Below are 25,649 nucleotides of genomic sequence, written 5' to 3' on the forward strand. Positions count from 1 at the left end.
TAATAATTGATACTTTTATTGGAACATATTTTTACATATATATATAAATCATTCTTCAGGTTTATTGATTTTCTTTAGGAATTAAATCATGCAAAAAGAGTCTTTTTTTATTTCAAAGTATTTCACACAAATAATCAAGTGTTTCTAATGTTCTTTCAGGAGGAGCTATAGCCATGCCCTGGAAGTCCTGATGCTTTCTGGTATCCTGAAACACAAACAAAAGAAGATATAAAGAAAAATACTACAAATTTCCATTAGTTTGGCAGTTTTGGTCCATCCATGTATACTTAAGTATATACTGTCCATTTTGGTTGTTTTTGCATTGCGACATGTAAAATAAAATCTCAATGAGATTTATGTCTAATTTGTTAATGAAAATGTTCTTGAAAAGCACTGTAATTTCTCTATCAAAAAACATTTTTGCTAATTTTTGTTCAAAACTAAATTTTTAATATATATATATGCGAATCATGATGTACAATACCTGACTGAAACTATTTTCTGTAATTCAGAAAGTCAACGTCTGCAACTTGCCAATGTGCTCTTATCTGACAATATCATCCGTGAGTTGGAACAAACATTCTGTAAATATAGAGCAGAACATGACTGGCATGTGGCTATATTCCATGCTTGGAAGATAACAACTTTTGTAACTGATCACTTCAAGGTTATTATGCTCATTTATTTTTTGACTGACACTCTTTAAAATGCAAACATTTCTTTCACAAATACATGGATGAATAGTATAAACCTTTGGCCATACTGTAGACGAATGAGCCATTACAGAATGCGATAAGGGCCCTGAATGATTACACATTAATGACTAAGGAAGCACTCAAAAGACATGTCAAAAGTCAAATGAAATGTCAATAATTATTAAAGCTAGTAATATTAATTTTGATAATAGAATCTTTATGGAACATAAATAAAGAAAAAGTTAATGATGCATTAAGGTATAATCAAACAATCAGGTCTTTTTAAAAAGCCAATTGCAATGCTTTAAGGATGAGAGCCATGGTTGCTATAGAAACATGAGAATAGTTAAAGTATTAAATCTTCAAAAATTGTAACAATTATCTCCAACGCCCAAAGTTGCACAATGTCACTTGCACATCTGCATACTATTTTTTCAAACAGCAACCTAGCAGCCATTTAACATACCTGAGTAAACTAGTTTCTGCACTGCTGAGTCTCCAACTATTTCCCAATACTCAGAACATGACATTGTTGGTGACATCATGAAGTATGATATTGTATAACATCTAGCCATTTCTCATTACTAGGAACTGTACAATCTGTAATAAAATCAAGTAAATCAAATATTGCACTTAAATATATCACCATTCAGAACATAAAAGTAAGAAAAATACAGAAAAATAGTATTATTGACCGGCTAATGATCATCACTCAGAACGTAAAATTCATAAATAACAAAAAAACATTATTAATGACTGTCTTTTGTTTATAACTCAGAAAGTTAAAGTAAAAAACGACAAAAAATAGTAATATTGACTGGCTAATGATCATCACTCAGAACGTAAAAGTAAAAAACGACAAAAAATAGTAATATCGACTGGCTAATGATCATCACTCAGAACGTAAAAGTCAAAAACAACAAAAAATAGTAATATCGACTGGCTAATGATCATCACTCAGAACGTAAAAGTCAAAAATGACAAAAAATAGTAATATCGACAGGCCAATGATCATCACTCAGAACGAAAAAGTCACGAACGACAGAAAAATAGCATTATTGACTGGCTTATGATCATCACTCAGAACGAAAAAGTCACAAACGACAGAAAAAAAATTAGAATTATTGACCGGCTAATGATCATCACTCAGAACGAAAAAGTCACAAACGACAGAAAAATATCATTATTGACCGGCTAATGATCATCATTCAGAACGAAAAAGTCACAAACGACAGAAAAATAGAATTATTGACCAGCTAATGATCATCACTCAGAACGAAAAAGCCGCTAACAACAAAAAATAGAATTATTGACCGGCTAATGATCATCACTCAGAACGAAAAAGTCACAAACGACAGAAAAATAGAATTATTGACCGGCTAATAATCATCACTCAGAACGAAAAAGTCACAAACGACAGAAAAATAGAGTTACTGACCGGCTAATGATCATCACTCAGAACGAAAAAGTCACAAAGACAGAAAAATAGCATTATTGACCAGCTAATGATCATCACTCAGAACGAAAAAGCCGCTAACAACAAAAAATAGAATTATTGACCGGCTAATGATCATCACTCAGAACGAAAAAGTCACAAACGACAGAAAAATAGAATTATTGACCGGCTAATGATCATCACTCAGAACGAAAAAGTCACAAACGACAGAAAAATAGAGTTACTGACCGGCTAATGATCATCACTCAGAACGAAAAAGTCACAAAGACAGAAAAATAGCATTATTGACCAGCTAATGATCATCACTCAGAACGAAAAAGTCACAAACGACAGAAAAATAGAATTATTGACCGGCTAATGATCATCACTCAGAACGAAAAAGTCACAAACGACAGAAAAATAGAATTATTGACCGGCTAATGATCATCACTCAGAACGAAAAAGTCACAAATGACAGAAAAATAGCATTATTGACCGGCTAATGATCATCATTCAGAACGAAAAATTCACAAACGACAGAAAAATATCATTATTGACCAGCTAATGATCATCATTCAGAACGAAAAAGTCACAAACGACAGAAAAATAGAATTATTGACCGGCTAATGATCATCACTCAGAACGAAAAAGCCGCTAACAACAAAAAATAGAATTATTCACCGGCTAATGATCATCACTCAGAAAGAAAAAGTCACAAACAACAGAAAAATAGAGTTATTGACCGGCTATTGATCATCACTCAGAATGAAAAAGTCACAAATGACAGAAAAATAGCATTATTGACCGGCTAATGATCATCATTCAGAACGAAAAAGTCACAAACAACAGAAAAATAGAATTATTGACCGGCTAATGATCATCACTCAGAACGAAAAAGTCACAAACGACAGAAAAATAGCATTATTGACTGGCTTATGATCATAACTCAGAACGAAAAAGTCACTAACGACAGAAAAATATAATTATTGACCGGCTAATGATCATCACTCAGAACGAAAAAGTCAAAAACGACAAAAATAGTAATATAGACCGGCTTTTGATCATCACTCAGAACGTAAAGAAGGAAAAGACAGAAAAATAGTAATATTGACCGGCTATTGATCATCACTCAGAACATAAACGAAGGAAAAGACAGAAAAATAGTAATATTAACAGGCTATTGAACATCGCTCAGAACGTAAAAGTCAAAAACGATAAAAAATAAGTTTCAAATTGACTTTTGATCATCACCCAGAACTTGAAAGTAGCTACAGTATTTACTTTAAAAGTATAGTCATCTCCAATACTTAGCAATAACGTTGCTGTCAAGCTTAAAAACAGAATACGTAATCCAGTTACTCAGTTTCTTATTTGTTCAACTCACCTGATACATTAAAGTAATAAAGATGTTCTTGCACATCCAAGAAATGAAAATAAACATTTAACGTACATGTTTATGGTGGCAGACAACAATTTTAATTGCATTTCCATCTGTATGATCTTGGGTTGTGTCAATTCGGTATTGGTATGATCTTTAGCGCTTACCGTTTCAATCACCCAAGCGTTTCGCGTCCTTCGCCGGGGGCTGTTTTAAATGTGTACGGAGGAAAATTTGTATTTACATATGATATCTTTGTCATGGTGATCAAAATCAGGTAAGATTTGTAGATAAAAATACACAAGAAAATATCACTCCATTTATGACAAATTTCCTAGTTATTTTCTATTTGCATAACAAGTTTGATGCTAAATCGCTAATTTTGGAATTTGAACTGTTGGAAGTTTTACTTTTAGTTTGGTGATAAAGTCGATCGTTTTTAAAAGACGCCATCAGCCTTGTATTGAAGAACGTTAAGCTCGAAAATTTATTATCATAGTCTTGATGATTTTGTGATGGTGACGTGCAAAACTGACTTGAACCGTGCAGGTGGTTGTTACGTACTAAACGAGCAGATTTAGGAGGCACACACAGCAAGCACCTGTAAAAATTGCCCAGCTATATTTGTAATGTCAATATTATCATGAAAATTATTAAAATATGTGCATTTCAGGGTTTGAATAGCCAAACATGTTTATGTTTTCGTTTTCAGACCCTGTTGAAAGCCCTACTTGCTTTAATAAGTTTAAAAGTTATTCAGGTTGTGAAATAACAAGTTGTTTGAGAGTACCAGAATTTGACATAGTCTGTGAATCAAGCCTCGAAGTCAATCAACTTTTGAGACGGAATAAAATTGTGAACAAAACTTACTTTCTTTATAAAAAGATTACTTTTGACCACTTTTTTTAACCAATGTGGCACTGCAGTTTGTATAAGGTGATACAGTTGACATGTTTGTCTTACTTTCTTGACCACACTTAAATGTCAGAAAATGTATTTATGTTAGGTTTAAGCCATGTTTTATAAAGGGTGGGATGCAGCAGAAGAGGTACATGGTGCTATAAGGAAGAAAATGGCACATTGGATTGGGGGCTATTATGAACTCTTGTTAGGAATTGTGGTAAATAAAGTGATAATAGGTTTCCACTGCCAAGAATGAAAAGTGTTTTCAAAGACTGAAGCCAAAAGGGTGCCCATGCTGGTCTCCATGTAGTAAGATGGGTGCTTGCAAAATAGGGCAGGGTAAAGCACTCTTCCATTACTCTGTAGCTAAAAACCTCGACCTTTGTTTTATTTGACCTCATACGTCATAAGATCATACTCATAGTACCCTTGTAGTTTGATTGTTTTGTATAGCTAATCATGAACCAAATCTTTTAAGAAATCGTGCCTTTAAGGTGGTAAATTTACCTTCAAACATAAACCTGAAAAAGAACATTTAAAGATAACAATGTCATCCCTTGTATTTGCAACTGTTTATCACTTTAGTACAGCTGGCCGTTTGACAGGCATTAAACCATGGTTACAGAGCCCTTGTTGAAAAGAGGCTACATAACCCTCTACTTAAGAGATAATGCAAGTGACCATGATTACATCTATCATCTGTCATCTACTATTAAATTAAATAGCAAGGTTGTGAATTATGGTAAACTAATGAAAGACTTTTCTTCTTGTTGCGGTTATTTATTTGTCATTATCCAATTATCCACAGTTACATGGAGACTGGAGATTTAGCAGATTGTAATGACCCCCATTTCAAACTCAATGAGAATAATTCTGTGCATCTCTGGGACCTTCAAAATCAGTCTAAATTGGTAAAGTGAAACTGAAACTTCCTAAGTATGGCTTTTTCCTTTTGTGTACATGGGAATGGTTTTATTTTCTCGCTATGGGTACAGATATTCAAACAAAATTTTCTATACATCAAACCAAGCATTTGTAAATTCTGTTAAAAGATTGGTATGTTTCAGATTTAGAACCTCCAATGTATAGGTAAGATTACTTGAAAGAGTGTCATTAACATAATTAACTTTTTGGTTTACAATTTTGAAACCGAAATCACTTTCTTCTAAAAATTTGTTTCTTTTATAGTTTTAATTTTAGTGACAGAACAGTACAAATGAAGTTGATCATTTATGTCGCAGTGTCATGAAAATTGCAGCAGCTCATAAAGTTATGTGTTTGTTACAACTGATAAAGGCAAAGTTTGTGAAAGGTTGAAGATATGACCATAAGATAACAAGGTTTATACCCTGTGGGTCTATTTTGATCACATTTTGACAATTGACCAGCAGTAAACCGATGCTTCATCACCCTTTCATGTTGTTTTGTGTTGACAGATCTTCACTAAATTTGTCCAACTTGTGTGCAGATGTTTATGTCTTAGGGTTTACAAGATAGGAATGTTGTAGGATGTGTTACGATTTGTAGCAGTTAATGGTTGATATACTTGAAGATACGAACATATCAGATTTGGCCAAAGTTATTGTGTTAGCATACTAAGGATTTACTTCTGAAAAGGAATTGATAACAATTGTCAGGTAAATGTCTCTATTTAGAAAATTTCATTGTATTTTAAACTTTAAAATAGTTCATTATTCAAAAGGCTAGAAGTCATTGAAAAATGCACATCTTTTTTATGTTTATGAATACAACATTATTGAAAACATAATTGTATCAGATGATTTTTTTTAAACTTTGATCCACTTTAATTTAAAATCTATTTCAAAGTCTGCATTTTAATTGCCATTAAAATCAATATTTTGTACATCATAATGCTTTCTGTTTTGAATTGCCTTGCAAACTTTGTTAACATTAATTGTATAATGTGTCTTAAACATGCACAATTGTTTGTAGAGAGAACAAATATTTATTTCTAAAGCTGTCTAGGTCTCTATATTCAATAGACGCCAAGCCTGTCACGTTTTAGCTTTTTTACTCCAGTTGATAAAACAGATAAAAGGGGCTTGTAGGGTCTTCATGAAAGCATAATCACCTGTTGAAAACTGTGAAAAAAAACACTCTTTACAGAATATTTTATGTCTTCCTGGTCCATACAAATTAGTTCATTGTGGAGGGTTGGAGAGTAAAAAAGAAAGTTATAAATTGTTAGTTTTGGAATAATGTTTAAATGCTTTTTTGCATGAGCATTAAGATTTTGAATAAAATTGTTAGCTGGTTCTTATGTTACCAGCTTCTTATTACCAGGTTTGAATAGTTGTCAAGCTGCAATAAGTGAATAACGGTTATTTAAGTTTTTTTCCTGATTTTTATTGACCTGTGTACAATTTCACCAAAAAAATAATATGGCAATATTCTATGTAATAAGCAGGGTTTCCTCTGGGTTTTGAAAAGCTGTCACCACTTTTTCGCAGGGGGCTGTGCCAGGTTTGTGGGCTAAGGTTTAAAGCTGCACTCTCACAGATTGAACGTTTTGACAACTTATTTATATTTTGTCATGGAACGAGCCAATTTCTTGCGAAAATCCGTGGAAACAAGTTATATAATACCGCTGACCAAAAATTAGATCGCAGATTTTTATCTAAAAGTTCAAAAATTGATGTTTTACGCATTTTCCTTAAACCATTAGTAACGGTTTAACCCATAAAACATTAATTTTTGAATGGAAATTTGAAAATCTACGATCTGATTTTTTTGTCAGCAATCTCATATCATTGGTTTGGAGATATTTATGCAAAAAAATGCTCTTTCCTAGACAAAAAATAAAAAGGTTGTAAAAATGGTATATCTGTGAGAGTGCAGCTTTAAGCTCCCTTGTGTCTGATGCTCCTGGGGTTTAAGCAGTTTAAGAGCCTTAGATTGCATTTAAACATACCTGTTGATATTTGGAATGAATGGCAAAGCAATCAAAATTGTACATAATGTTGATCTCAAACACTATTGTGTAACAAAACCGTAAACTTGTTCATCGGAATGCTTAATTTTCCTGACTGTATATTGAATTCAACCAAAACTGTTCTACATAATAAAGTTACACTGTGCAATGTTTATTTGGTATGATGAATTTGTGGCACGATTTGTATTGCATGTATAAGGTATTGGTTCATGAAAATATCTTTTTTTCGGAATGTTGATAAAGCTCTGAAATGTATCGATTTAAACATTGACAATGTTCATGATGAAATTGCTATAATCTGACAACAACATCAAAACATCACAGAAATGGTCTATAATAGAAGATCATCAATAATCGATTCCTTCCTCTGTAAAACACATGATAGATCCTGGAAGGCTGTTTGCTACAAGCCTTTTCCTTTAGGATAACACATGAAAGGGGTCTTTAATTGTTATTTTGCTGCACAAAGAGATAGCAGAGTTGAAAACAGCTTGAGATATGCTATATGAAATTGGTTCCGGAGTGATGCTTTAAAAGTGTTCATTTCTAAAAGAGTCCTCGATCTTGGCTTTTTTCCGTGCTTGTTGTAAACAGTAAAGTTCAGTTAAACATTTGGCGCCAACATTTTTAATGTCACACGCTTAATAGAAAAAAGAAAAAGGAAAAAGACAACTACGATGGTTTTGAAAACCAACAATGCGTAAATGATATTATTAAATTGTTGTTTATTTGTTAGCTAGAAATGAAAGGTTAATCTTAATTACTTTTTAATACGTTATAGAAAACAACACCATGTTGTCTAAGTTACATGGGGGGGGGTAGTGCAAGCATTGTTATTTCCTCTTATTATTTTTTGGATGTGAATCATTGACTGTGTACAGTGAAAATCTATAATTGCATAACAAATTAGATTGCTTTGCAGACCAATGTAGGAATATATAGGTAATATGATCATTATGTGTTTTTGTTTACTTTCTGCCCATATTTAAAATTGAAATAAAACTGGAAGTAAATGTGAGAACATGCAGTTTCTATGCTATTAAAATAATTCATATTTCTTTGTATAATAAACTGTGGTTCAGTTGTCTGCCTGCCTTGACCTGAATAGGTTGTGGGTTCGATTCCTACCATGGAAAGAAACTCTTTCACAGGCTTTCAAAATGAACACCTGAGTTCTGGTTTTTCTGCCCAGGAAATGGACTCCAATCAAAATTCATGACATTTTCGTCCCAATCCTGATTTATAAAAGAAATGGGTATTAACTTAACTAAAATTTATTTAGAGCATTATTTATTTTGACATTTTGATGCTTATAGGATTCTCTGAGAACATGTACAATGTAGATATTTTGCCAACATTATTTGAACATCAAGGTTTTCTATTCTAGATCAAGACCGGGCATTCTTTAGTGAAGATTAATTTGATGAAGGCTTTCTTTTTATCTGATAAGGTTTATATGTACCTTTCAATTACTGTGATAAATGCGGGCTTTGGGTGCATATGTTTGCTCAATGTTTCTATGAGTCAGAGAGCTGTACTTCCACATTTTGTGAGCTGTGCTAGTTTGTGGTCAGAAAATATAAGGTGCATCTTTTGTTCCTTTCTAGGTTTTTGGGGTTAATCATCAAATCAAACTAGTCATAGAAAACATTAAAATGTTTATAGATTGATATCAATTGAAGCAAATGAAAGTTGATGTATCATGAACAAAGCAAATCAATAAAGTTTACAAAATAATTATATTGATCAAATTATTCTATTAATAATCAGAATTGATAAAAGACAGATTTTTTAGATAAAATCATTGAAGTAAGTCTTGAGCTTTGCTATAAAACATAGAACAAAATATAAAATTTGACCAAGCCCAAAATGCATTTTACCAGACCAGGGCTTGCAGACATGTGCTAATTGTGACCACAGATTCTTGTGTCGGGGCCCCGTACCTGATGTTTGAGATGCGAAAAAAGAAATAATCATTATGCACCAATCAATTGTTACCACGGCCCCCCAGGTCCGGGGGTATACCGGGGATAGCCGGGGAAATGGGCCGAGTTTTTACCTTCCAGGTGGCCCCGCAGTGCCGGGTGAATGTGGTGGTTGTGTCTATGCGCCAAGTATAGCGGGGAATGGGCCTTACCTAGGGTCCCTGGGGTGCGGGGGCATTTGGTGGGGGTTTTACCAGTAGTTCGTTCCCGCAGGGCGGGGATTTTGCCCAAAAGTCAAAGTTCCCGCTATTCCCAGGACCTGAGGGGGCCGTGGTTACAATTGACTGGTGCATAATTTGATTATTGAAATTCATACTTTAAATGATAATTGTTAAACACAAAAGGTATTTTTATTTTTCTCTCACTTGTATAAAAATTTCAGATATTCGTGTGATTTTGATGAGAGTTTAATCACTGTTAATGTATGTACTTGTTAGATAAAGAGATAACATTATAGTTTATATTGAAGTTTGGAGGTTAAACTTCACTCTGACAGTTGCATGTAAAATAATCTGTTTCTAACATGTTCACTTATGAGTCACCAGGTTTAAGCGGGTTTTTAAAATCACATCTGCATGCAAACAACGTAGCAGATTGAATTTCGTCATTGGAGTTTTTCTAATATTAATATGTTTCAAAAAGCAGAGAAAAAAGCATTCAAAAATCAACATAATCTGTAATCTCATGAAAAGTTTTAAATGATTTTGAATAATAATGATGCAGAATCATCGATTTATGATGATTTAACATTAAGTCTGAAAATTTGATCATGGTCGGGGGTTTGCCATTGAAATGGTATTATGATAATAAAATATGAACATTTATACTAATATATTCTTGATATGGGAAATCTGTACTTTTTGATACTGTAAATGCTCTCATTTTTGTGTTATTCTATTTTAATGACAAATTGCAAAGATTTTTGGCATAAATTAATGTATTTTATATTAAGATGGCCTTACAGTATTAGATACTTCAAATTGAGCATTGTTTTTGAGATATGACTAGCTATTTAGAAAAGGTAAGGCGAATTGAGCTCTTAAAGACTCTGTGTAAATATTGTCGGCTTCATTGCAGCTTTATTTTCGCCCACTCACCAAAATACTGCAGATAATGCAAATGTTGTGTCTATCATGTTTTGAAAAGTAAAAATAGCATTTTATTGAACTTCGAAGTTATTAAAGCTGTCATCAGAAATTATTATCATTTTTTCATTAAGACAAGTCCTTCAGTGTTTGTGATTTTCTGATTGATATTTAATTATATCATATTGTACCATCGACTGTATTGAAGGTAAAATAACAACACCTTTACTTCATGTATATGATGTGTGCATGGTTTCCCAGGTTTTGTAGAGTGGTATAGATTACTAATTGCTCTGCTGTCCATCTGTCTGTTAAGGCTTTACTGCACTATGTATGTTATAAAGACATGATTTTATGAAATTTATGTTAAATGCCTTTTAATTTCTGCCTTTCAAATTCAGTTTCACTTATTTTAAAAATTTATTCAAGTAAAATTGATTAGATCACGTTATTAATGAAATAAAACCTCCAATGAAAAACACATTAAATTTCTTCAGCATGGTTAAATTATATTCTACTTATGTCTCAAATTACTTCTGATAACGGGTCAATATAATTTGAAGATTTTTTTTGTTTCTCTTTGCCAATTTCAAAATGATTGACGGCCCATCTGACAAATGACAGAGCTGCGTTTTGAATTTCTCACATGTCATAATTGTACATGTATGCAGTGCACAATGTTAAATACAGGGTGATTTATGGTACACAGATTTTAATGTTTGAAATAAATTTGATCAGCTCAAATTTGACAGGTACTTTATTGAATTACATCCGATGTACATTTTAAATAGTGAAATACACTGTTGATATAAATTTTCATGTGATATTTAAGTAGGTTTTTAAGAGGATTTCAAATTTAAATTAACTGCCATCGACATTTTATAATCTTCGTATTTTCCCATCTACTGGGTCAATATGTGAACTTCGTCTGTCTATTTATGACCACCAACTACAAATACCTGTGATGGATTTATACTGAATGATATCTTTACTTGTCACTGATAAAAGTAGGAGGGACACTAAATGTTATTAGTTAGAATACTTTCACCATTGAATCATACTTCGGTCTATGAGCTGTAACTGAAAATAAATGGTTTATTTGATCTAAGGTTTGTAGGCGTGCAAGTGTAAATCATTTTGTGGCTTTGATCTTTAACATAAATTGTAGAGTTTATATTTTGTGATGTTTGCCAGTGAAATACGGATATGTTATTTGTGAAATAGGACTTGGGTGAACAGGGGACTTAGATTTGATTATTCTGTTGTGATTAAGTGACAGTTTGTGTATTTGAGACTTAAATAGTCACTACGAGGACTAATTGGGACATTTATCTTCTAGTAAGTATAATTATATCATAAACATTTAAAGTTTTGTCTTATGTTTGGAACATTTTAAAATGTGGTAACCGATTGATTTGGAACTCATGGTTAACCTATCCCTATTCTTAAAACATAAGAATAATGATTTATTATAAATGCTTCGAAATATTTCACACTTCCCAGATGTTATTGATGACATTCCTTGCCTGACGTTTTTGCACAAGATGTGTTTAGTGGCATTTGTAGCATGCTGCAATATTAATTACGGCATCAATAAATGCCACAGCACGGTGTCGACAGTTCCATTGTCTGCGCTGATTAAATTGAGATCTGTCATATGGAATCAATCTCCATTATTCAACTAACCCATGGCTTTGAAAGGCATTGTCTGGGTTAAAAACGGGGGTCGATTCCTCAGAGATCCCTGTTAGATAGGGCGACCCTTTTATGGGTATTGTGTAAGTGTATGAAAGACTCAACAGTACATTATCTTATCTCAGAACATTTTCTTATCTCTTCCATACTTTCATTTATTTCCGAGTAATTCAAAATTCAAATTCAAAATTCAAATAATTCTTAAATTCTTAAGTTTATTTGCTGGGCGTATTGGTATTGTTTACTTATGACTGGTAAATTTGCTAGGCCTAATTAACTGCATTGTTGACTTATAACAAGTGAATTTGCCAGTCCTAATGACAGTTGAAATAAGGCTTGTGCTTTTGCCAGTCCTTATGGTAATGTTGTTGAAATATGGTTGATGCATTTGCCAGTCCTTATGGTAATGTTGTTGAAATATGGTTGATGCATTTGCCAGTCCTTATGGTAATGTTGTTGAAATATAGTTGATGCATTTGCCAGTCCTTATGGTAGTAAAGTTGAAATATGGTTGATGCATTTGCCAGTCCTTAGGCCTAAAAAAAATATGTTTGGTTAGGGTTACATCCTATTCAAAAATAGGTAGGGTAGGTAGGCTTTTTATTTTTTTTATTATTTTTTTTTATTAGGCTTTATATAAGAATGTCATTTTCATCATTGGAGAATGGTGTTAAAGTTATCTTCTATATAAGCAATTAAGGTTTTAAACTACATATTGAAAAGCAAAAAAAAAAAAGCAAAAAAATAATTTTTTTTTTTTATTTTTTTTTAGTTTTTCATTTTTTTTTCAAACTGACTATAAAAACGTTAGGGTCGGCGCCTATTCCGTAGGTAGGGTCGGGTAACCCGAACCAAATGTATTTTTTTTTAGGCCTTATGGTAGTAAAGTTGAAATATGGTTGATGCTTTTGCCAGTCCTAATGATAATGTTATTGAAATATGGTTGCAGCATTTGCCAGTCCTAATGGCTGTTGAAATAAGGCTGGTGCATTTGCCAGTCCTAATGGTATTGTTGTTAAAATATGGTTGATGCAATTGCCAGTCCTAATGGTAATGTTGTTGAAACATGGTTGATGCAATTGCCAGTCCTTATAGTAATGTTGTTGAAATATGGTTGATGAATTTGCCAGTCCTAATGGTATTGTTGTTGCAATATGGTTAATGCATTTGCCAAGCCAAAAATAATTGTTGAATAGTGACTAGTGATTGGCCAGGACAAATGGAACTGCTGCAATATGACAAGTGCATTTGCCAGACCAAATTGATAATAGATGCTACACTGAGTTTAGGGTGTCAAATAGAGCAATGAAATTGATGTTTTTTTATCAAGCCTTAAACTAATCAATTTCAAAGGTGACTGTTTTATGTAGTCAGTGTCAACCAGTTAGAGTATTAATGAGATTGAAAGTTGTGGGTCAAGTGGAGGAAGTTTTCAATTTATGACATTTGTTTTCAATTGTTGGACAAACATACCCAGAGATTGTAGCTTGTAAAAAGAAGAAAGCTATAGATTATCTTCATTGACTTGTATTTCAATAAAACCTAGTAAAATGTTGAAGATCAGATGTACATACTTAAGTTTAAACTTATTGAATTTAAAACGATAATGCAACAAGCTATTACAACACTATATCAATCATTCTCATTGGCACAATGTTATGTGAGAGTGTGGTCTTGTGTTGTGAGGCAAACCGGAGTACCCGGAGGAATACCACTTGTCCGACTTGGTGACCTATAAACCAACTCATATGCCCCCAGGCTGAGAAGATGGTGTATTTTGAAAGTATATCCTTAACTGACAACTTAGAATTTACAGTCTTGCCTGAAGATCATCAACAGCTTTGGCAACATTTAGGGGCATGAATTGTACTGTGGTTCAGGTGTCCGCCTCTCACAAAAGAGCTCTGTGATCAATCCTTGTAAAGGGTACTTCCTTATGTTTGCTTCAAAAAGACACCAGTTTTGCCTTGTCTTGAATCACCTGTACTGGTTGCCTTGTCTTGAATCACCCATACTGGTTGACTTGTCTTGAATCACCTGTACTGGTTGCCTTGTCTTGAATCACACTCACTGGTTGTCTTGTCTTGAATCACACGCACTGGTTGTCTTGTCTTGAATTACCCGTACTGCTTGCCTTGTCTTGAATCACCCGTACTGGTTGCCTTGTCTTGAATCACCTGTACTGGTTGCCTTGTCTTGAATCACCTGTACTGGTTGCCTTGTCTTGAATCACCAGTACTGGTTGCATTGTCTTGAATGACCCGTACTGGTTGCCTTGTCTTGAATGACCTGTACTGGTTGCCTTGTCTTGAATCAGCCGTACTGGTTGCCTTGTCTTGAATGACCCGTACTGGTTGCCTTGTCTTGAATCAGCCTTACTGGTTGCCTTGTCTTGAATCACCAGTACTGGTTGCCTTGTCTTGAATGACCCGTACTGGTTGTCTTGTCTTGAATCAGCTGTACTGGTTGCCTTGTCTTGAATCACCAGTATCGGTTGTCTTGTCTTAAATCACCAGTACTGGTTGTCTTGTCTTGAATCACCAGTACTGGTTGCCTTGTCTTGAATCAGCTGTACTGGTTGCCTTGTCTTGAATCACCTGCACTGGTTGCCTTGTCTTGAATCACCTGCACTGGTTGCCTTGTCTTGAATCACCTGTACTGGTTGCCTTGTCTTGAATCACCCGTTCTGGTTGCCTTGTCTTGAATCAGCTGTACTGGTTGCCTTGTCTTGAATCACGCGTACTGGTTGCCTTGTCTTGAATCAGCTGTACTGGTTGTCTTGTCTTGAATCACCTGCACTGGTTGCCTTGTCTTGAATCACCTGTACTGGTTGTCTTGTCTTGAATCACCAGTACTGGTTGCCTTGTCTTGAATCACCCGTTCTGGTTGCCTTGTCTTGAATCACCCGTACTGGTTGTCTTGTCTTCAATCAGCTGTACTGGTTGCCTTGTCTTGAATCAGCCGTACTGGTTGCCTTGTCTTGAATGACGCATACTGGTTGCCTTGTCTTGAATCACCTGCAGTTGTTGCCTTGTCTTGAATCACGTGTACTGGTTGCCTTGTCTTGAATCAGCTGTACATGTTGTCTTGTCTTGAATCAGCCGTACTGGTTGCCTTGTCTTGAATCAGTCGTACTGGGTGTCTTGTATTGAATCACCTGCAGTTGTTGTCTTGTCTTGAATCACCTGCAGTTGTTCTCTTGTCTTGAATCACCTGCACTGGTTGTCTTGTCTTGAGTCACCTGCAGTTGTTGCCTTGTCTTGAATGACGCATACTGGTTGCCTTGTCTTGAATCACCTGCAGTTGTTGCCTTGTCTTGAATCACATGCACTGGTTGTCTTGTCTTGAATTTAACTCACATTGTCTTGTTTTGAATCACCCACCTGGTTGCCTTAAGAGAATTATCATATTGAGTGATCATACTTTAATTTTACTTTGCAACAGTAACAACAAGCAATAATGGTATGTGGCAATTTTCAACATCATTTGGGTTGTTTTGAAGTTTCTTGACTATTTATTTTATGATCATGATTAATGTTTAACTTTAACACACAGGAAACAAAATGTTCAAATTTGTAATATTTGAAAAGTTGTAAAGAATGATACATGTTGATCAGCTGAGCTAAAAATATAAATGATTTTATTATCTTGAGGAATGTTCAGATCGATAGCCTTGATAGTGAGGCTTCTGGCACCTGCCTGATTGATTTTGTAACATGTACTGAAAATTGGAGAAATCGGAGAAATTCTTGATTTGCAGTGATAGAACTGTAATTCTGCTTTCATTGTGTAGAATTACTTCATGTAATTGACTTTGATTGGTCATTTTATGAGTGCCATTGACACATTGAATGTTTCTTGTTGTATTCAATGAGATATAAGGAACAGTTCACTGTTGATAGGCAATATGGTTATTTGTTGTTAAAGAAGCTATTATAACCTTCATTGAGAATAATGAGTTACCACTTTAAAAACATTAAATCTTTCATATGTTGTTTTTAACATTATAGGGCCTTCATGTTTGCCTCTTCTAGCAAACACCAAACCTCTTTTACTTTTTACTCTTAAAGCATATACATTGGTCAGACTCTTGATTAAGGTCAAGCAATAAATATTGTTTCTGATTTCATAGTCTCCAAAAACTTATAATAAATTTACAGGTAGATTTGTTTGGAGATTTTAAAATTTTATGTCTTAATATCATTGTTGCATTAATGTTTACAAGAGTTTTCTGTAAAAACAACCAAACTACCAAAAAGATGTAAAAGATAGAAGAAAACAAATAACAGTCAGAAAAATTGTCCAATGGCAATAGAAAAATAAGGTTTGGGCAGAAAACATGAGAGGTTACAGGTCGGTTCCCCGTTAACTCATTTCTTTTATTGTTATGAGTGAATGTTTCTTCCTTTTTGACTAATTACTGGAACTAGAGTAGTCATGTTTATTTTCTCTCCTGCCAAGTATATTTTCTCTCGGAACATGTAAAACCATCTATCGAACCAACTGCTGGACAAGATGGAATGTTGTAGGAGACATGTGGAGCTGGGAAAATATGCGGCATGTGACCACAGCTTGTAATTGATTACTCTGTAATTAATATTTCCCTTTGTAGATCCCTTGGTATAGCATGTTTTGGAGGAATTAATGTACGTTTTATGGCATAGAAGTTCAGTGGACATTTACTCAGACCCTTGGGATTTGGGAACATTATATTAACGATGTATACTTTTTGCCAGGCTATAGTTATATGTGTCAGTCCCCCCCCCCCCACTCATGCTATGGGATATTTGTCGATGATCTGTTTCTTTCTGCTCCGTTTGTTCAAAACCCATGAAAGGATTTTCATGAAACTTGGGTCGAATGTTTACCACATGGTGGCAATTTAACATGCCGACCCCACATTGAGGTGTGCTGGCTCAAGGTCAAGGTCGCAGTATAAGGTCAAAGCAAAGCTAAAGATTTCACGTTGGCTCCCTTGAAGGATTTTCATGATATTTGGGTCTTGTCAACACAACTGTGACCGGTACATTATGGTAGAAAATTGATGTTTGATGGCTGAAAAAGTTACGAATGTATTTAGAAAATTGAAATTTTCAGCCGTTTTTCTTACAACTGAGATCTGTTCTATTGTGATAAATCTTATATGACTGACTTGAAAGCATTGATGCCAAATTCAGCTGATTCTAAATTATAAAAAAATATAAAAAATGGCAAAAGTTTCAATCTGTGGGAGTGCACTTTTATTAAGGCTATAATTAAAGTTATATAAATTATGATTTATCGCAGTGTTTCTTATAATATAACGAATTTGTGAAGTAGGCCAATAAATTGTCACAGTTAAATTATAAGTTTCTTACTTAGTTAATCATAAATCATTTAATGTTAAACAAAATCAATTTTTTATGTATAGAAATGCCATAGATATTCATTTCTGTAACCTGGGATATGCTGATGTTATGTGATATTATGTGGCTCAACTGTGTGATTGATACATGTTATATGTAGATTGCATCCTCATTTCTAAGTAGAGCATTGCAAAAAGTATGGGTCAAAATATTGGCCTTTCTCATTGGTATACATGGAATTATTATGGTAATTGTTTTAGAGAAAATTCAAAAAGGTGTTTAATTAAACACTTTCCTGAATGAAGCAGATGTCCATGGCTAAGCCTACAGTAGTTTGGTGCAGGAATTGTTGGTCACAAATTATTACAGATTTAAGAGTTTTAAATGAGAAATTTTCTTTCCATATTTAAAAAGAATTACAACTTAACACCATTTGGACATGAAAATTGAAGTCCTGAAACCTGAGTGATCAAATTGTAGTCCTGAAACCTGAGTGATCTTTTCTTTACAACCAAATGTTATTGAGAAACCAACATATGGTTAAGACATCACCCATGGTCATCAAGGGATGGTCATCAAGCGGTATTTATTTCTTCTGATGTTTCGGACATTGTTGACCAGTCCCAGTACAAGTGCATTTTACAGTTGCAATGAACCGCGGTGTTTACGGGTCAAGTATAATTGAAGTGTACACTCAGATGCACGCTTTTCTGAAGATGAAATGAGAATGCATAGTTATAATTACTTGTTTTTTGTGTGGATATTATTGTGGTGCTGTAAAATGTGAGATATACTTTTATACATTGAATATAATCTGTATTTCCAAATGTTGCAGTTATGACCATTGCTGTTGGTTATAAATTATAGATGGTTTGCATCATTTTTTAATTATTTTTTTTTAAATTTGTTCTTAAATTTAGACTTTAAAGGGCCTCGACACCAGATGGTTCAAATATACAAAAGCAGTATCTCCCCAAGACAACCCTAGAATGGTCAATTCAAGCTTAAGACTAGGAGTCTGATAAAACATCATTTTACATGATTAGAATAAGTAAACCCAACAATCATGCTGCTGTCCCATCTGTGTTTACCCATTAAAGGATATAGTGCATAATGGTTTCCCAGTTGAAATAATAACTGTTTATGAGTCCAGATAAATATAACGATGCTATTTTTAAATTTAGGCGGTAGACAACCTCAGTAAATTTCAAATTGGAAAAATGCGCAAAAATTGCGAAAGATGCATGTGTCGTAAGCGATGTGATACATCAGTAAGTTGAAGATTCAATGCGTTGTACAGATTGATGTCAATTTTATGTAATTTCTTGACAATTTTCTTTTTTTTCTTGCAATTTTTTCTGGTGTGTTAAGCCCCTTTAAACGCCAGCAGGGAGACTATTATGATTCTACAACTACAAAATTTAAGGTATGAGGTAATAATGGGTTTTACAGTAGCGTCATCACATTATCCATGAAGTTTTTAAAGAATGATTTATTTTGTGCTTTTGTGATGTTTCTGAAAAATAATATTCAGTCATTATGAAATGATTGATGGGATGGTATTAAAGCTGTGTGGCATGAAAAGTGCATTCTCTTTGATGAACAAAACAAGAAAAAAGCAGTGAGAGAAATGCTTTCTGTATGCGAATGGCTAATTAAAAATGTATGAGAATGATTGTTGTATTAATAGAGCAAGTGGGAAGCATCAGTGTTTCTTTATGTTCAACAACTGTTTGTATTCTCTATATTGGAGAGAAATTTATGACCGACCCTTGGGACCTTTGATGGCTTTATGGTGATGGAGTGTTTGCAGATTTAACATGATAATTGTTAATTGATAAAAAGAGTGAAAGTATGGTGGTCCGTGAGGGATCGAATCACTACATATAGGTTATGAAATTGAAGTTTTTTGTTTTAAAACTATGTTTGTGGTGCATTTAAGGGATGCATATTTAGCAACTTGTATATATACCTGCATTAATAATTCACTCCAGGTTGCTATGTCTTGTCACACTGTTGATATATATATACAAGCTTTCTATTTATGCATCTATAGCCAGCTTTAATTTATGCATCTAGCCGGCTGTGGGAATTAAATCAATGGAAATGACTCAAATTAATTCATCACCTTAACATCTCGTTGCAATAAATGCACTTCGTTGCATCAAAGACCTGGATTATTCCACATGGAATTTTAGTAAAATGAAAATGGATGTTTTTATTGCTGCGAAATATATATTAAGAGCATTTAATTATTCATAATTCTTGTGTCATAGGAAGTTAAACAAGGTAAAGAAAGACATGTTGTTTTCTTAATTACAATGTTTATAAAACTTTACTTTGAAAAAAAAAAGCTGTTAATTCATTTTTATTTTTTATTTGAAATGAAACGGATAAGATTTCTTCCTTATTGTCAATTCATACATGAAAGTAATTTCTTTCTGAGAGGATTGGAATGGGGAAAAGTTATAAAACACTCCATCCCAACTTTCCTCTAACAAAATACCTTTCTGTTGTAATTGAGGCACAGAATAATAATTGGAAGATGTGCATTAACTATTGATAAAATGACAAGTGCATGTCACATTGGTAATTATGTGACCTTGTTTGACCAGGAAATGACACATATTGATCCCAGCAGGGTAATTGGTGCATTGTAACCTTGGGTGGGCTTAAGGGAAGGTCATCACGCCATTTGTGACAAATTGATCAAGTTTGTTATATCTGTTTATTGCAGTTGCTACAGATTTGAAATAAAATTGATCAAACTTCAAAGCAGACTGAAACTATTTCTACAAAGTTTTATGGATTAAAATAGTGTAATAGTTAAAAAGAGAATGTCAACTTAGCATGTTTGACAGAGTAAAATGTTTATTGCATAGTTTATAATAAACAACATGCTTTGAACAGTGGTGGAAATAATGAATTTTACAAAGACAGGCATGTTGCGATTTCTTAAAATTGAGCCAATACAAAAGGTGAGAATTGGAGCTTGTTGACCTTCGATGACTGCTTGAAGATTATAAACATATTTATTTCTTATTTACTGCATTTTTGTACTATTTCATAAATCATGTCATAAAAAACTGTTTTTCTACCGCAATTACGTTAACTGTACATTAACTGCAATTACACGGTAGTTGACTATACGACTCATTTTAGAAGTATTTACAGGTACTAAAATTGACAATGAAGGATAGCTAATGACTTTTTGCCATAAATAGAGGCTAAAAGTGAAATGGATTGTTTGAAATAGGAGAAAAACAGTATTAGTTTTGAGCAAGCTTTTTTGGCTTTTTAATTGAATAGTGTACATGAAATTATTCTTGATTGATAATGAATCTTTAATATAATCTTACTGGTTGAAGAGTTTCACCTGCATTTTCTCAAACTATTTTCATATTCCTAATAATTCGGGAATGATAATGTTAAAATTGTTTTTAGCTTGTTCGTTTTTCAAAAAAATAAAGTCGAAGTATTGTCAATAAATTAGCCTTGGTGTTGTTGTTTGCGGAGCAAGCAATGCTGTCGTCGTGCAAAAACTTGGCCCAAACTCTTAAACCGTTCCAAGATATTCAACTGAAACTTCATACACATGTTGCCAGAAACACTGGATATATATATGTATGGCTATATTAAGACCCATAACTCTGGGTTTAATCATTGTCAAGTTATGCCCCTTGTTCAACTGATAAACAAACATAATATACAGGCGAGCAATGGTGTTCATGCATTCTATGGGGCTCTTTTTCTAGCTCTTGCCTGAAGGATATTTTGCACTGGTTAGCTTACTTTGGAAGGGAATTTTGACCGATGCAGTACACCTGTTGTTTGACAGTGTTATTGTTGGAAGCTGCTCGGTTGGTGTGTAAATCTACTGTTTTATTACTTGATTCTGCTGTTTTCATTGCAACTAGGTGCTAAATGTCCAGCCATGGGGTTAATAAAGAAATCAGCCAATTAGTTGGTTTCTGGTTTAATTATCTTCATATTTCTTTGTTTTCCCATTGTTTGTTGGGTTAGTGAACTCCAGCCTCAAATTAAATAATGGCAAATCTGTTACCACTAATTGTTTCAGAAAGCTTTTAATTACTGCAATAGAAGTGATAATGTTATACTATATTATCATATTGGTCATTTTTAAGAAAAAGTCTAAATCAATTTTAAACCATGCTTCATTATACCCCCGACAAACGAAGTTTGAAGGGGGTATATTGGAGTCACCCTTTGGTCGGTCGGTCCGTCGGTCCGTCGGTTTGTCCGTCGGTCCGTTGCAGTTTACCTTGTCCGGAGCATAACTGCATAGCATAAGTGCAGTTCAAGAACCATAACTCTACTTTAGCTAATTACTGAGTTATTGCCCTTTATTATTTTTTTTTGCTGTCATTTTTTTTCCAGACATTAACTTGCAAACTACTAGATGGCATTTATTAAAACTTAATACAATGGTAAAGCACATTGAGAGGAAGTACAGTGTACAGGAACCGCAATTATATTTCAGCTAATTACAGAGTTACTGCCCTTTGTTACTTTTTTCTTGTCCGAAGCATAACTTGAAAACTATTGGATGGAATTTAATAAAACTTCATACAGTGATAGATCATAATGAGAGGGAGTGCAGTGTACAGGAACCGCAATTATATTTCAGCTAATTACAGAGTTACTGCCCTTTGTTACTTTTTCTTGTCCGGAGCATAACTTGAAAACTATTGGATGGAATTTAATAAAACTTCATACAGTGATAGATCATAATGAGAGGGAGTGCAGTGTACAGGAACCGCAATTATATTTCAGCTAATTACAGAGTTACTGCCCTTTGTTACTTTTTCTTGTCCGGAGCATAACTTGAAAACTATTGGATGGAATTTAATAAAACTTCATACAGTGATAGATCATAATGAGAGGGATTGCAGTGTACAGGAACCGCAATTATATTTCAGCTAATTACAGAGTTACTGCCCTTTGTTACTTTTTCTTGTCCGGAGCATAATTTTTAAACTATTGGATGGAATTTTAATAAAACTTCATAAAGTGATAGATCATAAAGAGAGGAAGTGCAGTGTACAGGAACCACAATTTTATTTTAGCCAATTGCAGAGTTATTGCCCTTTGCTACTTATTTCTTGTCCGGAGCTTTACTTGAAAACTACTGGATGGAATGAAATAAAACTTTATACAATGGTACAGCACAATAAGAAAGAGTATACATGAATCATTACACTATTTTAGCAAATTACAGAGTTATTGCCTTTTTCTGTGTTTTTTTTTTTGTCAAACTTTTGTCCGCACAGTAACTTGAAAACTACTAGATGGAATTTCATAAAACTTCATACAATGATAAATCATAATGAGAGGCGGCGTTCAGGGGTATTAATCACCTTCAGTGATAGCTCTTGTGTTTTTTTAAATTCTAGGGCAGCTTATCATTTTAATTCTTGATGATTTATTTGGTTGGTATGTAGAAAAAAGTAATTGTAGATTGTTTCATTCATAAAATCTTAAAAATAACATCCCAATGGTGATATTATTATTAATGAAGGTACAATAAAATAGCAGGATACAAGTAGGCTGAAATAATGAAAAAGTGATAGTATTTATATAGAACAAATATTTGTATGTCAGTTTTTTCATTATAAATATATCCTAGAAAATTAGTACCGGATGTATTTTTGTAGTTTGGAATGTATAATAATGACATAATTGTTTTGTGAGAATAGTTATGTTAGGTTTATAACCACTCAAAAAGCAAAGCTTGTCAAAAATAAGGTTATTTATGTGCTGGGTTTTTGTTGGTATTTTTAGTGTTAAATATTGTATAATATTGAAGGAATGCTTCGATTATAATAAACCTTTTGATTCAGAATTCGACCAATTTATTAGCAGAATTCTAATGTTTACGTTATAGAAGTGTATGAGATAGTTAATTACCGGAAAAACAATACCTCAATTCAAACAAATAGCGAAATATAAAATAAGTGCTATACCCGGTTGCGTCAAGAGTTTAATTTGCATATAATTAAGGTTCATATTATATTTGGAACACATGGTGGACAAACATTCCTCTCACTTAAACACTAATATCCGGAGTTCAATCCTCGGCTTGGGACTGCTTGTGATTTTGTTTGTTGTGTCATTGGTGGAGTTGTTGTAACCGAAGAATCCAACCATGAGCATGTCATTCTATTAGTCTAAAATAATAGACGTGTTATACGGGATTCTTCCAATCCCTAACGTCTAAACGGGTTTGTGCAAAAACAGGGGGTGTTTGAAAAATATTGAAGTTGTATAAAGTGAAGTACTTTATGGTTGAAATTGATCATAAAGGTTTACCACGTAAGCAGGGCTCTCGCGAGGGGGCGACTTGGGCGAAGTGGTCGCCTAAAATTCCCAGACTTCGCCCATTTGTATCATCAAAGCGACATTGACTTCGCCGAAAAAAATAGCACATTGTAAATCTGTCAATCAGCAGTCTTTGGCCACTGTCACATTAGTCAAAACACCGCAATTAGCCATTCATAAAATTAGGTAATCTCCTAATCCGATAATTGGGCCGTGTCATCCAATTACCCAAACATCGCCAGTAGGCGGAGCTATTGATGGTCAACCAATCAGAATGTACATTGAGAAGTCCCTGATCAAATGAAATAAGTTTGTTTTAATCAGATTGAAAAGGCAACATAATTATGAAAAATCTTGTTAAGCATTAAAGAAGTTAAAAAGTAATTGATATATGTATTGAACAAACAATGCCAGACATTTTAAACATTGTTGCTTTTGAAGCAGACGGTCATAACCATCTCGGGCCATCGGCAAGGTGGCGCTAAGAAAATCAATAACATGACGTATCAACAAATATTTGATTGGTTTAAGTGAACTGTTCATGATAAAATGAAATGATAAAAAATGATTTGTAAACACAAAAATATCTTCTTTTTTTTGCTTTATGTAGTGTTTACTTACAGTATTTTTCTCCTGTTGATGACTTTAAAATCGGCGAGATCGCCATTTTGTCAGAACATTTTTCCGAGTTATATTTTTCAACCTCCCATTATGTATTGGTTAAAATTTCATCAAGAACAGTGATTTAAATGTCATTTGGTTCTTAAATGTCAGCATATTGAAAATTATTTAGCCAGAGACAAGCATATAACAGCATAGCTGAATGTGACATTCGTACCCATCCCGAACGTACCAAAATAAGATTCGTCCCCCTACTATATTGACAGTTCATTTATAAGGTCATTTTGATTGTTTCAAATCCTTAGCTGTCTTGGTGTTTGATTCATTTTAGATGCTATTTGGAGATAAACTATGTGACATTGACAAATACACTTTTGCTGAGCCAAAAATGATACATTATTTGTGAACATTTTATATAGTTATAGCAATTAATTTGAATGTGAATGTAAACTTAGGTGTGTGGTATGGCATAGTTTTTGTATCAGGTGTTACGAAAAGTATCACTTCTCCCTAAAGTCTCCCCACTTCTCCCTAAATTGACTGAAGGGAGAAGTCACTTCTCCCAAATATTTCAGCCTAGTGAGAGCCCTGGTAAGTGAAATGTTATTTTGCACACAACAAGCATTTAATGCATTAAAACACATTGTTTACCTTTCCAATAAAACGAAAGTTGACTGACACAGACAACAATTATGCCAAGCGGAACAACTCGATCCAATCGTAATATCTCGGCCATGCACCTCCGACAAACTTCGAGACAGACCTCATATATACAATCATAACAACTCGGCCATGGTTGAAATGTTTCGATTGTTTTTAAAAATTGTGTCCTGAAGCCTTGCAGGTGCCCTTCATGTATATATCGTTATGTTTTGACAGAATGAAATGAAGAAAACCCGTCAACCTCATAATTATTTGTTGGATATTTATTATAAAATAACATTACCTTGTAATATTTCTTGTTTTTATGATATTTTATAGATTATGCTTTAATCCGGAATCCAGATCGGAAAAACTACCTACTTTTGGTGAAAACAATTTGTACGTGAAGAATTTGCCATATATCAAAAATCATAAAAAAAATCTGTCAACGTACAATTATTTGGACTAGTCATTCTACAAGCTATTAAATGCATTTTTTGTGTGAAGCAATAAAATTAATTGATATATAATGAACTAAAAATTGTTAACGTATTTTGTGAAGTAAGTCAGTCA

The 25,649-nt window shown here is 33.7% G+C and overlaps 1 protein-coding gene and 1 long non-coding RNA gene across 4 annotated transcripts in view; one reads left to right on the forward strand and one right to left on the reverse strand.

The window, feature by feature from the left end:
- LOC128205166 (uncharacterized) lies at positions 1-25,118 on the reverse strand. Of its 2 annotated transcripts, none has more exons than XR_008256185.1 (4): positions 25,086-25,118; positions 1,162-1,295; positions 485-582; positions 1-205 (listed from the first exon to the last, which is right to left on the reverse strand). It is a non-coding gene; the product is annotated as an uncharacterized LOC128205166 (long non-coding RNA). The 2 variants fall into 2 exon arrangements; XR_008256186.1 differs by lacking the exon at positions 25,086-25,118 and adding an exon at positions 3,515-3,589.
- LOC128205162 (neuroglian-like) overlaps positions 3,673-25,649 on the forward strand; it is a 60,434-nt gene continuing 38,457 nt past the window's right edge. The window contains exon 1 of one of the 2 annotated variants that reach the window (XM_052906618.1): positions 3,673-3,785. The gene's annotated coding sequence lies outside the window, so the exon portion shown is untranslated. Of the gene's footprint in view, positions 3,786-11,427; positions 11,773-25,649 lie in introns of those variants that run through there. The other variant, XM_052906619.1, reaches the window with a different exon arrangement.

Source organism: Mya arenaria, chromosome 10 (genome assembly GCF_026914265.1).
Source record: "Mya arenaria isolate MELC-2E11 chromosome 10, ASM2691426v1".
In the NCBI taxonomy this organism is placed as follows: domain Eukaryota; kingdom Metazoa; phylum Mollusca; class Bivalvia; order Myida; family Myidae; genus Mya; species Mya arenaria.